The 11,691-nt window shown below is 37.8% G+C and overlaps 1 pseudogene; it reads left to right on the top strand.

Moving 5' to 3' along the window:
- Positions 1 to 3,437: 3,437 nt before the first annotated feature.
- Positions 3,438 to 4,171, top strand: LOC119001970 (60S ribosomal protein L15-like; annotated as a pseudogene).
- The last annotated feature ends 7,520 nt before the right edge of the window (positions 4,172 to 11,691 follow it).

Genomic DNA, 11,691 nt, shown 5'->3' with positions numbered 1-11,691 from the left:
AGTAGAATCTTCCAGTATTTGACTTTGTGTTACTGGCTTGTTTGACTTGGCATAATACTCATAAGGTTCATCCATGTTTTCATATACTGCAAATTTTCTCTTTTAAGGCAAGTAGTATTAGGGTGGCTAGTGCCATGGGCTGTGAAAGAATTCACAAAGAGAAAAAAAAGATGCAGAGAGGAAAGTTTTTATTCACTTTCCAAGACAGGGAGGGGCTTTATATAAGTTCCTAAAATGCCTGGGCAGGGGATGAGTTTAGTAATCTTTTCAGTCCTGAGAATAGAGGCTCAGAGAAACAACAATTATGCCTGACAGGAAAGAGATAGCTCTCATAAAGAGGGCCTGAAAGGGGAATTTTTGTCCTTTCATTCTCCTCTCTAGTTTTAAGATGGATTTATTCTTGATAACTTAGCCTGGTCTTGATTCTGAGTAGAAGAGACAAAAGTTTTTTCTTCTGTAACTATTTCATTGCTGGTTATGGATGTAGAGTTGTCCCTGCCTGTGGATTGGAGTAAGGGTTAAGAGTGAAGGTGGAAATGGACAATGTGAAAGGCAAGAGCCATTGCTGGGGGTTGTTTGTAAAAGGAGACCCAGCCCTGGCTGGTATGGCTTAGTGGGTTGAGCACAGACCTTCAAACCAAAGGGTTGCCAGTTCAATTCCCAATCAGGGCACAAAATTCCCAGTGCCTGGGTTGCAGGCCAGGTTCCCATTGTGGGGTTCAGAAGAGGCAACCACACATCGATGTTTCTCTCCTCTTTCTCCCTCCCTTCCCTCTCTAAAAATAAATAATATCTTAAGAAATTAAAGAAAGGGAGTCCCCTTATGTTTGGTGGATAAAAGACAGGAGCTATCGTAGGAGGTGTGGCCGAAAGCTAGGATAAAGAGAAAAGCTGCAATAGGGCCAAGAAAAGGAGTTAGGCCAGAACCAGATGTTGGTTTTATTTTTTTTATGTATTTTTATTTGGTATGCTTTATTTTTAAGTATATTTTATTGATTATACTATTACAGTTTTCCCAATTTCCCCCCTTTATCCCCCCTCAGCCCTGCACCCCCCCAACCCTCCACCATCCCCTCCAGTTCATGTCCATGGATTGTACATATACGTTCTTTGAGTTCTGTTTCCTCTGCCATTTTTGACCTCTCCCCATCTATTTTATACCTACTAATTGTGCTTCTTCTTCCCTGTGCCTTTTCCCCCGCATTTCTCTTCCCCCTCCCCCACTGAAAACCCTCCATGTGATGTCCGTTTCTCTGACTCTGTTCCCGTTCTACTTGTTTGCTTATTAGTTTTTGTTTTCGTTGTTTTTTCCTTTTTTGGGGGTTGACTTGATAGTTGTGAGATTGTTATCATTTTACTGTTACTAGTTTTGATCTTAGATAAGCCCCTTTAACATTTCATATAATAAGGACTTGGTGATGACGAACTCCTTTAACTTGACCTTATCTGGGAAGCACTTTTATCTGCCCTTCCATTCTAAATGATAGCTTTGTTATAGAGAGTATTCTTGGATGTAGGTCCTTGCCTTTCATGACTTTGAATACTTATTCCCAGCCCCTTCTTGCCTGTAAGGTTTCTTTTCAGAAATCAGCTGATAGCTTTATGGACATTCCTTTGTGAGTAACTCTCTTTCCTCTTGCTGCTTCTAGAATTCTCTCCTTCATTTTAATCTTGGCTAATGTAATTATGATGTCCCTTGATGTGTTCCTTCTTGTTTCCAACTTCTTTGGGACTCTGGGCTTCCTGGACTTCCTGGAAGTCTATTTCCTTCACCAGATTGGGGAAGTTTTCCTTGATTATTTGCTCAGATAAGTTTTTAGTTTCTTACTGCTGTTCTCTTTTTGGTATCCCTATAATTCAGATATTGGGGTGTTTCACATTGTCCCAAAGGTTCTAAAGTCTCGCTTCTTTTTTTTGAATTCTTGTTTCTTCTGTTCTGGTTGGATATTTATTTCTTCCTTTTGTTCCAAATCATTGATTTGAGTCCTGGTTTCCTCCCTGTCACTGTTGGTTCCCTGAATATTTTGCTTTATTTCATTTTGGTTATCTTTCATTTGTTCTTTTGTTTATCAACAAAGTTCAGTCAGTTCTATGAGCATTTTGATTACCAGGGCTTTAAATTCTCCATCAGATAGGTTGGCTATCTCCTCATTGCTTAGCTCTCTGAAGTTTTACTCTGTTCTTTCATTTGGGCCCTATTTCTTTGTCTCGGGGCACCTGTTAAGTTGTAAGTGAGTGGGTTCTTAGGTATTCCCCAGGGCACGGCAACCCTCCTTGCTGTGCTGTGGCACTGCCTGTTGGGGAGGTATCAGAGAGAGAACAGTGCAGCTCCCCTGATTGTCTCTAGCCCCACTTTCCAGGGAACCCTCCTGAGACTGAGAGTTTCTCCCACGAGGGGAACTGCCATAGTCCACAGTGAGCTCTGAGTCTGTTTCCTGTTCACCCAGACCCACCCACATGACCTGCCACCTTGCCAGGCTGGTTTTGGTTGGCTGTTTCAATTCCTTAGTAGTCAGAGTTCCATGCAGTTTGATTTTTTGGCACGTCTGGTTGTTTATTGATTTTAGATTGGTTGTTATTCTCCTTTTGGTTGTACAAAGAAGCAAAAGGTTTCCGCCTATGCCTCCATCTTGGCTGGAACTCCTAAGTAGTTTCTATATTCATGTTAAAATTTCCTTTTCATATCAAAGGAAAAACATCAAAATATTCACAGTGGTTTCTCCTGTGAAGAACTAGTTTGGGAGAATGAGGTACAGGTGAGGTGAGGAATTTTGCTAGTAACTGTATACACTTTTGATAGCATTCAATTTTGTTTCACTTAAATGGAACCATAGATAATCCTTTACATTAAGTAAAATCCCTGGGCCTTATAAATTTGATATAAAATAAATGAGTCTCTCAGTGACAAATGAAAAATCCAGGGAGAGAATCTTTTAATTATGTGGCCTAAAAATAGACTCATTTCAAAGAGGAAATATGAATATTTCATATTCAGTTTCACAAATGGACAATTTCCCCCCATCCTAAATCCAAATATTTGTTTATTTCTTTCCAAGAAGCTAGCTAAAAACATTCTAAAACCAAAATACTTTGTATTTTAAAAGTTATAAAACCCTCTAAACATTCTTGTCTTCAAACACTGATGTGACGAGGTAAAGAAGTATATTTAGGGATTATCTTCAGGTAACCCTGATGCAAACCTGGAACCTGCATTTCTGATCCTATATAAAATGATCAGTTTAACATCTTATTTCAGTGCTTCTGGGGACAACTTTGTTCTTTGGGATTTCTAAACACAGCTGGTAATGACCTGCTGGGATAACCTGGCCAAAGAGGTCCAGGGAGGTGTGTAGAACTCCTGAAGTAATTTGTACTGAATTGAACAGTATTTCCCGCTGCAGCCCCAGATTTATATCCTTCCCAGAATCTTAGAAATAGTGTTGAGGAAAGCTTTCTTTCCATCTGGCTGCAGCCATGAAGTAAGCTAAGATGGGTACTTCCAAGTACATCCAGTAGCTATGGAAGAAGCAGTAGTGAGATGTGATTTGCTTCTTTCTCAGAGTGCAGTGCTGATGATACTGCCAGCTCTGTGCTCAACAGAGCCCCCTGCCCCACCAGGCCTGAGCTCCCTGCCCCACCAGGCCTGATACAGCACACAAGTTGGGATACAAGGCCAAGCAAGGTTATGCCATATATCAGATTTGTGTGTGCCATAGTGGCTGCAAATGCCCTGTTCCAAAGAGTGTGACCTATGGCAAGCCTAGCCAGCATGGTATTAACCAATTAAAGATTGCCCGAAGCCTTCGGTGTGTGGGTCAGGAGTGAGCTGAGCACCACTGTGGAGCTCTGCAAGTCCTGAATTCTTACTAGGTTGGTAAAGATTCCCCACACAAATTCTTTGAGGTTATCCTCATTGATCCATTCCATAAGGCTATCAGAAGGAATCCTGACACCCAGTGGATCACCAAATGTCCACAAGCACAAGAAAATGCAAAAACTAACATCTGTGGACCACAAGAGCCATGACCTTGGAAAGGGCCACAAGTTCCCCCACACTACTATTGTTTCTTGCCATGCAGCTTGGAGAAGGTGCAATACTCCCCAGCTCCACCATTACCACTAGTATGTGTAATGTTTGTAAAATTCTTACCTAATAAACAATTTAGGACAATCAAAAGAAGAAAAATAAGTAGGGTCATTGAGAATGTAATTAGTAAAAATGGAGTCATACTGCTATAAGTGGGACCCTAATCAAATGTGACTCGGGTCCTTATAAACAAAGGAGAGGGAAGACAAAGACAAAGATGCACAAGGAGAAGGCCATGTGAAGATGGAGACTGGAGTGATACATCTACAAACCAAGGAACACAAAGGACTGCAAATGTTAGCATTTTTTAGTTATTTTTGAAAATAATTATGTATGTGTTTCTTTTTTAACTTTTAGAAAATTTAAGTACAGAAAAAAATAGAATTGTATAAATGTATGAGGTCTGTCCAGAAGATATCCAGCTATGTAATATGAAAAGAGACACTGAAGAATATGCAAGGTAAAAGAAACATTATGCAAAGGACAATGACACCTCAGTTCCTTTCAAAGTAGGGACCTTGGACCTTACACAGTTCTCCCAGTCGCCATCAGCTGCCCCATCATATCTTCCTGAATCTCAACAACACTCTGAATCTCTTCCCTTTCAAATGTGTTTTTAGTTTGGGGAAAGCCAGAAGTCACAGGACACCAAATTTGGGCTGTATGGGGCTGAGTCATTTGGGTGATTTCATCTTTCTCCAAAAAATCTGCACAAGATGTGATGCATGAATGGGCACATTGTCATGATGAAACTACCAATCACCAGTTGGCCATAGCTAAGGCCTTCTGAATCATACGAATAGTTTCTGTGGAGGAATGTTCAAGCTTAATGCAAAATTTGATGCAGATTCATTGCTCTACTCAGTCATTTTTAATGTGATGGCTACACAGTACACATGCTCACTCAGTTGTGTCTACCAACCACTTTGAATGGAATGTGTTCACACGTGCACATTCCAGTTCACTCTCCTTGGCTCCCAGGTTGCATCAATGTTGTGCAAACCATTCTTATTATATTAATAATAGTTGGACTTTTTCCGGAGAGACTTCATATACCCATTAACTAGATTTAAGAATTATTTTTTCCATTTGTTTTATCTATCGTTTGTAAAGCATTGTGAAATAGATTACATACATCTCGTATGTGTTCCTAAATTTTATACAACTCTGAAAAACTACAAAGAAGGCTACATAACAAAAACACCATTAGACTGTAATATTTAACAAAATTTAAAAATCCTAAATACCATCTAACACCCAATTCATATTAAGATTCTTCCACTTTTGTCTCCCAAACATTTTTTCATTGACATCAATGTTGTTTAGGTTTAAGGTATATAATTTGTACACTTCATACACTTAAGCATTGCAAACTGATTACCACAATAGCTTAGCTAACACCTCCATCATGTCACATAATTACCATTTCTTTTTTTGTGGTGAGAACGTTACTCACTGAAGGACTTCCAAATATATAATACAATATTATTAACTATAATCAACATGCTATACATTAGATCCCCAGGAATTACTCATTCTGAATACAAGTTTGTATTCTTTTGCCAACATCTATTTCCTACAATCCTCAGGTCCCTAGTAACTCCCATTCTACTCTCCATTTCTGAATTTGACTTTTTTAGATTCCACAGATAAGTGATGTCAGACAGATTGGTCTTTATCTGACTTGTTTCACCTCAAGTTCCACCCATGTTATCTAAATGACAGCATATCATTTTTTGTGGGTGGCCAAAAATATTTTGCTTCATATATACACCACAGCTTCTCTCATTCATTCATTAATGGGCACTTAGGTTGTTTCCATAGCTTGCCTATTGACTCCGCAGTTTCTTGCATCATTTTGTCCCTGTCCATTTTGTTTCTTTCCATTTTGTCCCTGTCTAGAAAACTTCCCTAATTCCCTTTATTATGATTGCATTCTTCCCTTAAGGCCCACTTCACACATCTTTTCTTGTATGGTTATCTCTGATTCTCATAGTCCACCAGGAATCTCTCCCTTATAGTCATTCTCATGATAGTGAATTTTTTTATGCTGGATTTATTGAGATATGTGTTATTTAATCTTTTCAAAAATTTCATCTTTATTGTATTATGCACTCCATTACAATTTGGTCCATGTATATCCCCCCGGCAATCACCACACTGTTGTCTATGTCCACAAGGTTTTTTTTTCCTTTTTGCTCAATCCCTCAGCACCTTAACCTCCCTCCCCAATAGCTGTCATCCTGCTTTCCATCTCCATTTTCCCTATTAGTTCAGTTTGTACATTAGATACCACATATGAGTGAAATCATATGGTATTTGTTTTTCTCTGACTAGCATATTTCACTTAGCTCAATGTTCTCTGGGTCCATCAATACTGTAGCAAAGGATAAACTTTTCTAATTTTTTATGAGCAAGCAGTATTCCATTGTGTAAATGTCCTGTAGTTGTATTATCCACTCATCTGTTGATGGACATCTGGCTTCTTCATATCTTGGCAGTTGTAAATAATGTCACATTGAACATAGGGGTGCTTATGTTGTTTCAAATTAGTACTTTGGGTTCCTTTGGATATATTTCCAGAAGTGGGATCACTGGGTCAAGAGGCAAATCGATTTTTAATTTTTGGAGGTATCTCCATATGCTTTCCGGTGGCTGCACAAATCTGCATTCTCACCAGCAGTGCAAATTGATTCACCTTTCTCCACATCCTCAACATCACTTGCTGTTGATTTATTGATGGCCACTCTGGGAGGTGTGAGATGGCCACTCTGGAAGGTGTGATATCTAATTGTTGTTTTAATTTGCATTTCTCTGCTAATTAGTAACATTCAGCATATTTTCATATGTCTATTGGCAATCTTTATGTTCTCTTTGGAGAAGTGTCTATCAGGTCTGCCCATTTTTTAATTAGGCTTTTTGTTGTTTTGGTGTTGAGTTCTACAAATACTTTATAAATATTGCATATTAACCCCTTATCAGACATATCAGCGAATATGTTCTCCCACTCTGTGGGTTGTCTTTTTACTTGTTGGTGATTTCCTTGGCGATGCAAAAACTTATTGGTTTGATGTGGCCCCATTTGTTCATTTTTTTCTTCTATTTCCCTTGGGTGGGGAGATATATTTGATAAAATATTTAAACAAACAATGTCCAAGATTTTTCTCTCTCTGTTTTCTTTGAGGATTTTTGTGGTTTCAGGTCTAACAACTAAATCTTTGATCCATTTTGAACTTATTTGTGGTGGAAGAATGTGGTCAAGTTTCCTTTTTCTGCACATACTTGTCCAATTTTTCCAACACAATTTATTATATAAAATATCTTTAGTCCATTGTATGTACTTGCTTCCTCTGTCAAATATTAATTGACCATGAAAGTGAGGGTTTATTCCTGGGCTCTCTATTCTGTTCCATTGATCTATGTGTTTGTTTTTATGCCAGTGACATGCTGTTTTGATTACTATGGCCTTATAGTATAGTTTGATACTAGGTAGTATGATTCTTCCACCTTTATTATTCTTTCTCAGAATCGCTTTTGGTATGTGGGGCCTTTTTTGGTTCCATATAAATTTTTTAAATGTTTGTTCTAGTTCTGTAAAGTATGTCATTGGAATCTTGATAGGAATTGCCTGAATCTAAAGATTGCTTTGAGTAGTATGGACATTTTAATGATGTTAATTCTTCCTATCCATTTACATGGTATGTACTTCCACTTAGTTGTATCTTCTATTTTTTTCTTCAGTATCTTTTAATTTTTCATGTGCAGGTCTTTTACATCCTTGATTAGGTTTATTCCTAGGTGTTTTATTCTTTTTGCAGCAATTGTGAATGGGATTGTTTTCTTAATTTCCCTCTCTGTAAGTTCATTATTGGCATATAAAAATGCAACTGCTTTCTGGTTATTAATTTTGTACCCTGCTACTATGCTGAATTCATTTATCAGTCCTCGTAGTTTCCTAGTGGGATCTTTGGGGTTCTCTATGTACAATATCGTGCCATCTGGAAATAAAGACAGTTTTACTTCTTCCTTTCCAATTTGGATGCCCCCTATTTCTTCTCCTGATTGCTGTGGCTAGGACTCCCTGTACTATGTTGAATAAGAGAAGTGAAAGCTGACAGCCCCGTCTCGTTCCCGATCTTAAGTAGAATTATTTGAGTATGATACTGGCAGTGTGTTTGTCATAAATGGCCTTTATTATGTTGAGGTATGCTCCCTCTATTCCCACTTTGCTGAGTGTTTTATCATAAATGGGTGCTGGGTTTTTATAAGATGCTTTGTCTGATTATATTGATATGATCATGTGGTTTTTATTCATTTTGTTTATGTGGTAATTTACATTTATTGATTTGCAAATGTTGTACCAACGTTGTTTTCCTGTAATAAATTCCACTCGATCATGGTGTATGATCTTTTTGATGCATTGCTGCAATTGGTTTGCTAATATTTTGTTGAGGATTTTTTCATCTATCTTCATCAGGGATAGTGACCTATAACTTTTTTTATTTGTACTGTCTTTATCTGGTTTTAGAATTCGGATGATGCTGGCCTTACAATATGAGTGTGGGATCCTTTCCTTCTCTTGAATTTAATGAAATAGTTTGAGAAAGAGAGGTGTTAGTTCTTCTTGGAATGTTTGATAAAATTCACCTGTGAAGCCATCCAGTCCAGGGCTTTTGTTAGGAATTTTTTGATTACTGCTTCAATTTCACTAGGTATAATGAGTCTGGTTAAAGATTTTTAATCTTGTTTATCTTTTCAAAGAGTCAGCTCTTGAATTTATTAATCTTTTATATTGGTTTCTTAGACTCTATTTCTTTTATTTCTACTTTGATCTTTATTATTTCCTTCCTTCTACTCATCTTGAACTTTGTTCTTCTTTTTCAGTTCTTTTAAATGTAAAGTTAGATTGTTTATTTTAACTTTTTCTGGTTTTTAAGATAGGCCTGTAATGCTATGAATTTCTCTTTTAGGATACTGCTTTCCCATTGTCCCAAAGATTTTGGATTGTCGTGTGCTCATTTTCATTTGTTTCAAGGTATCTTTTGATTTCTTCCTTGATTTCCTTGACCCATTAATTGTTTAATGACATGTTACTTAGCTTCCATGTTTTTGCATGGTTTTCCAGTGATTTCTATTTTCATAGCATTGTGGTCAGAGGAGATTATTTATAAGGTTTCAGTTAAATTTATTGAGACTTGTTTTGTGTTCTAACATGTGGTCTATCCTAGAAAATGGTCCATGTGCACTTGAAAAGTATGTATAGTCTGCTGCTTTGGGGTGAAATGCTTGGAAGGTATCAATTAAATTCATTTGATTTGTGTGTTGTTTAAGGCCGTTGTCTCTAGTTGATTTTCTTCCTGGAATTTCTATCCATTGAAGTCAATGTGGTGTCAAAATCCTCAATTATGACTGTATTTCTGCCAATATTTTCCTTTATGTTCATCAAGATTTGCTTCACATATTTAGGTGCTGGTATGTTGGGTGTGTTTACTAGGGTTATATCCTCTTGTTGGATTGTTATGTAGTGTCCTTCTTTCTATTTTACTATAGTCTTTTCTGTCATATGTAAGTCTATTCTGTCATATGTAAGTACTGCTAAGCCAGTTTTTTTCTTATTCATTTGCATGAAATATCTTTTTCATTACTTTTACTTTTACTTTTACTCTGTGTGTATCTTTTGATCTGACATGGGTATCTTGGAGGCAGCATATATATGGATTTTGCTTTCTTATCCATTCAACTATCCTATGTCTTTTGGTTGGGGCATTTAAAGCATTTACATTGAAGGTGATTATTGATAGATACGTATGTAGTGCCATTTTATTGTTAGACTTTTTCCCTCTTTTTTTTTCTTTCTCTTTTTCTTCTTCCTCTTAAAGCTAACCTTTTAACATTTGCTGCAGTATTGGTTTGGTATTAACAAACTCCTTTATCTTTTTCTTTTCTGGGAAGCTCCATATTTCTCTTTCAAGTTTAAATGATAGCCTTGCTGGAAAAGTAGTGTTGGTCGTAGGTCCTTGTTTTTCATCGCCTTGAATATTTCACAAGGGAGTGCCCTTTGAGTCTGAAATGTTTCTAATGAGTAATCAGATGCCATACTAATTTGTGTTCCCTTGTGAATAACTACCTGCTTTTCTCTTTAGGATTTAGTAAATTTCTCTTTTCTCTTTAGTAACTACCTGCAACATTTAGGATTCTCTCCTAGTCTTTAAGCCTTGTTATTTTAATTGTGATGTAACTCTGTGTGGGCCTCTTTGGGTCCAACTAGTTTGGGAATCTCTGAGCTTCCCGGATTTGTGTCCCTTTCCTTCACTAGATTATGGAAGTTTGCAGTCATTATTTCTTCAAACAGGTTTTTAAATCTCTTGCCCACTCTCTTCTCCTTCTGTTATTCCCATGATATGGATATTGTTATATTTACTATTGTCCAAAATATTTCTTAGGCTCTGTTAATTTTTTAAAATTCTTTTTTCTTTTTGCTGCTTTGCCTGTTTTTTTTCTACTTTGTCCTCCAAATTGCTGATTAGATCCTCTGCTTCATCTTATCTTTGTGTATTTATTCCAGAGTATGCATTCTTTATTTCTGACTGGTACTTTTTTATGGTTTGTATGTCTTTTTCCATGCTGATTGTTCTTATAATTGTTGCTCTGAATGCTCTATCTAATAAATGGCTCACCTCCATTTCATCTAGTTTTTCTGGAGTATTCTCTTGTTCTTTCATTCTGGGTCTGTTCCTTTGTCTTCCCATTTTGGTTGCTCCTTGTATTTCGAGCCTTAATTCTTAAATTAATCAGCTGTAAGACTGATTAGTTGTTAAGCTAATTAAGCTGTGACCAATAGCCCAACTTAAACTCCATAAGGTGGGGCTGAGCAACCTGTGGGCTTAGTTCTACCCCTCCATCTATGCCATTCATAAAGAAGTGCTCTGCCTGAGAAAGATGGCTCCTGCAGTGTGGGGAATGACTCAGCACAGGGATCCTGGTGGCTGTTCCTTCAGTTCTCTCCCCAGAGCCACTAGTACCAGATTCCCCTCAAGTGTCTACTCCACTGTGCCCTCCTTCTTCCAGAGCCCAGTGTAAGTGGCTACAAATGAAATTTTGTGTGTTAGCCCCTTAAGAGGCTCTCTGCATCTCAAGTAGTCTCTCCCTGTCAGACAGAAATTTTTCTGCTTTTCACAGCTGGATGTTCCCTGGATTCCCTTCTATCTCTGGTGCTGTAGGGTGGGGAGACCAGCTTTGGCTTAGACCCCACACTTCTCAGGGGGAACCCTGCAGCTATTGAAATATCTCTCCAGATCTTCAGCTGCCACCTGGGGAGCCTAGCCAGCCCTCTTACACCTCCTCTGCACTCCCCACCATTCCTGTTGTGGTGAAGTGGTTTCTTCTGTCTGTCCTTGTTTATAAGATTTCTCTCTAACTACAATTCAGTTGGTTATTCAGGATGATTTCTCTACAATTTAGTTGTAATTCCAGATTGATCCTGGGAGGAGGCTAGTAGCTTCCACTTACTCCTCTGTCATGCTGGATCTCCAAAATGTATTTTGATATATTTTATTTATTTATGTTTAGAGAGGGGAAGGGAGGGAAAAAGAAATGGAGAGAAA

The sequence above is a fragment of the Sturnira hondurensis genome, unplaced genomic scaffold, assembly GCF_014824575.4.
Source record: "Sturnira hondurensis isolate 20B ecotype Veracruz unplaced genomic scaffold, ASM1482457v3 Scaffold0017338, whole genome shotgun sequence".
NCBI classification, from domain to species: domain Eukaryota; kingdom Metazoa; phylum Chordata; class Mammalia; order Chiroptera; family Phyllostomidae; genus Sturnira; species Sturnira hondurensis.
Note: the sequence above shows the minus strand (reverse complement) of the source record. Positions and strands in the feature narration are given on the sequence as shown.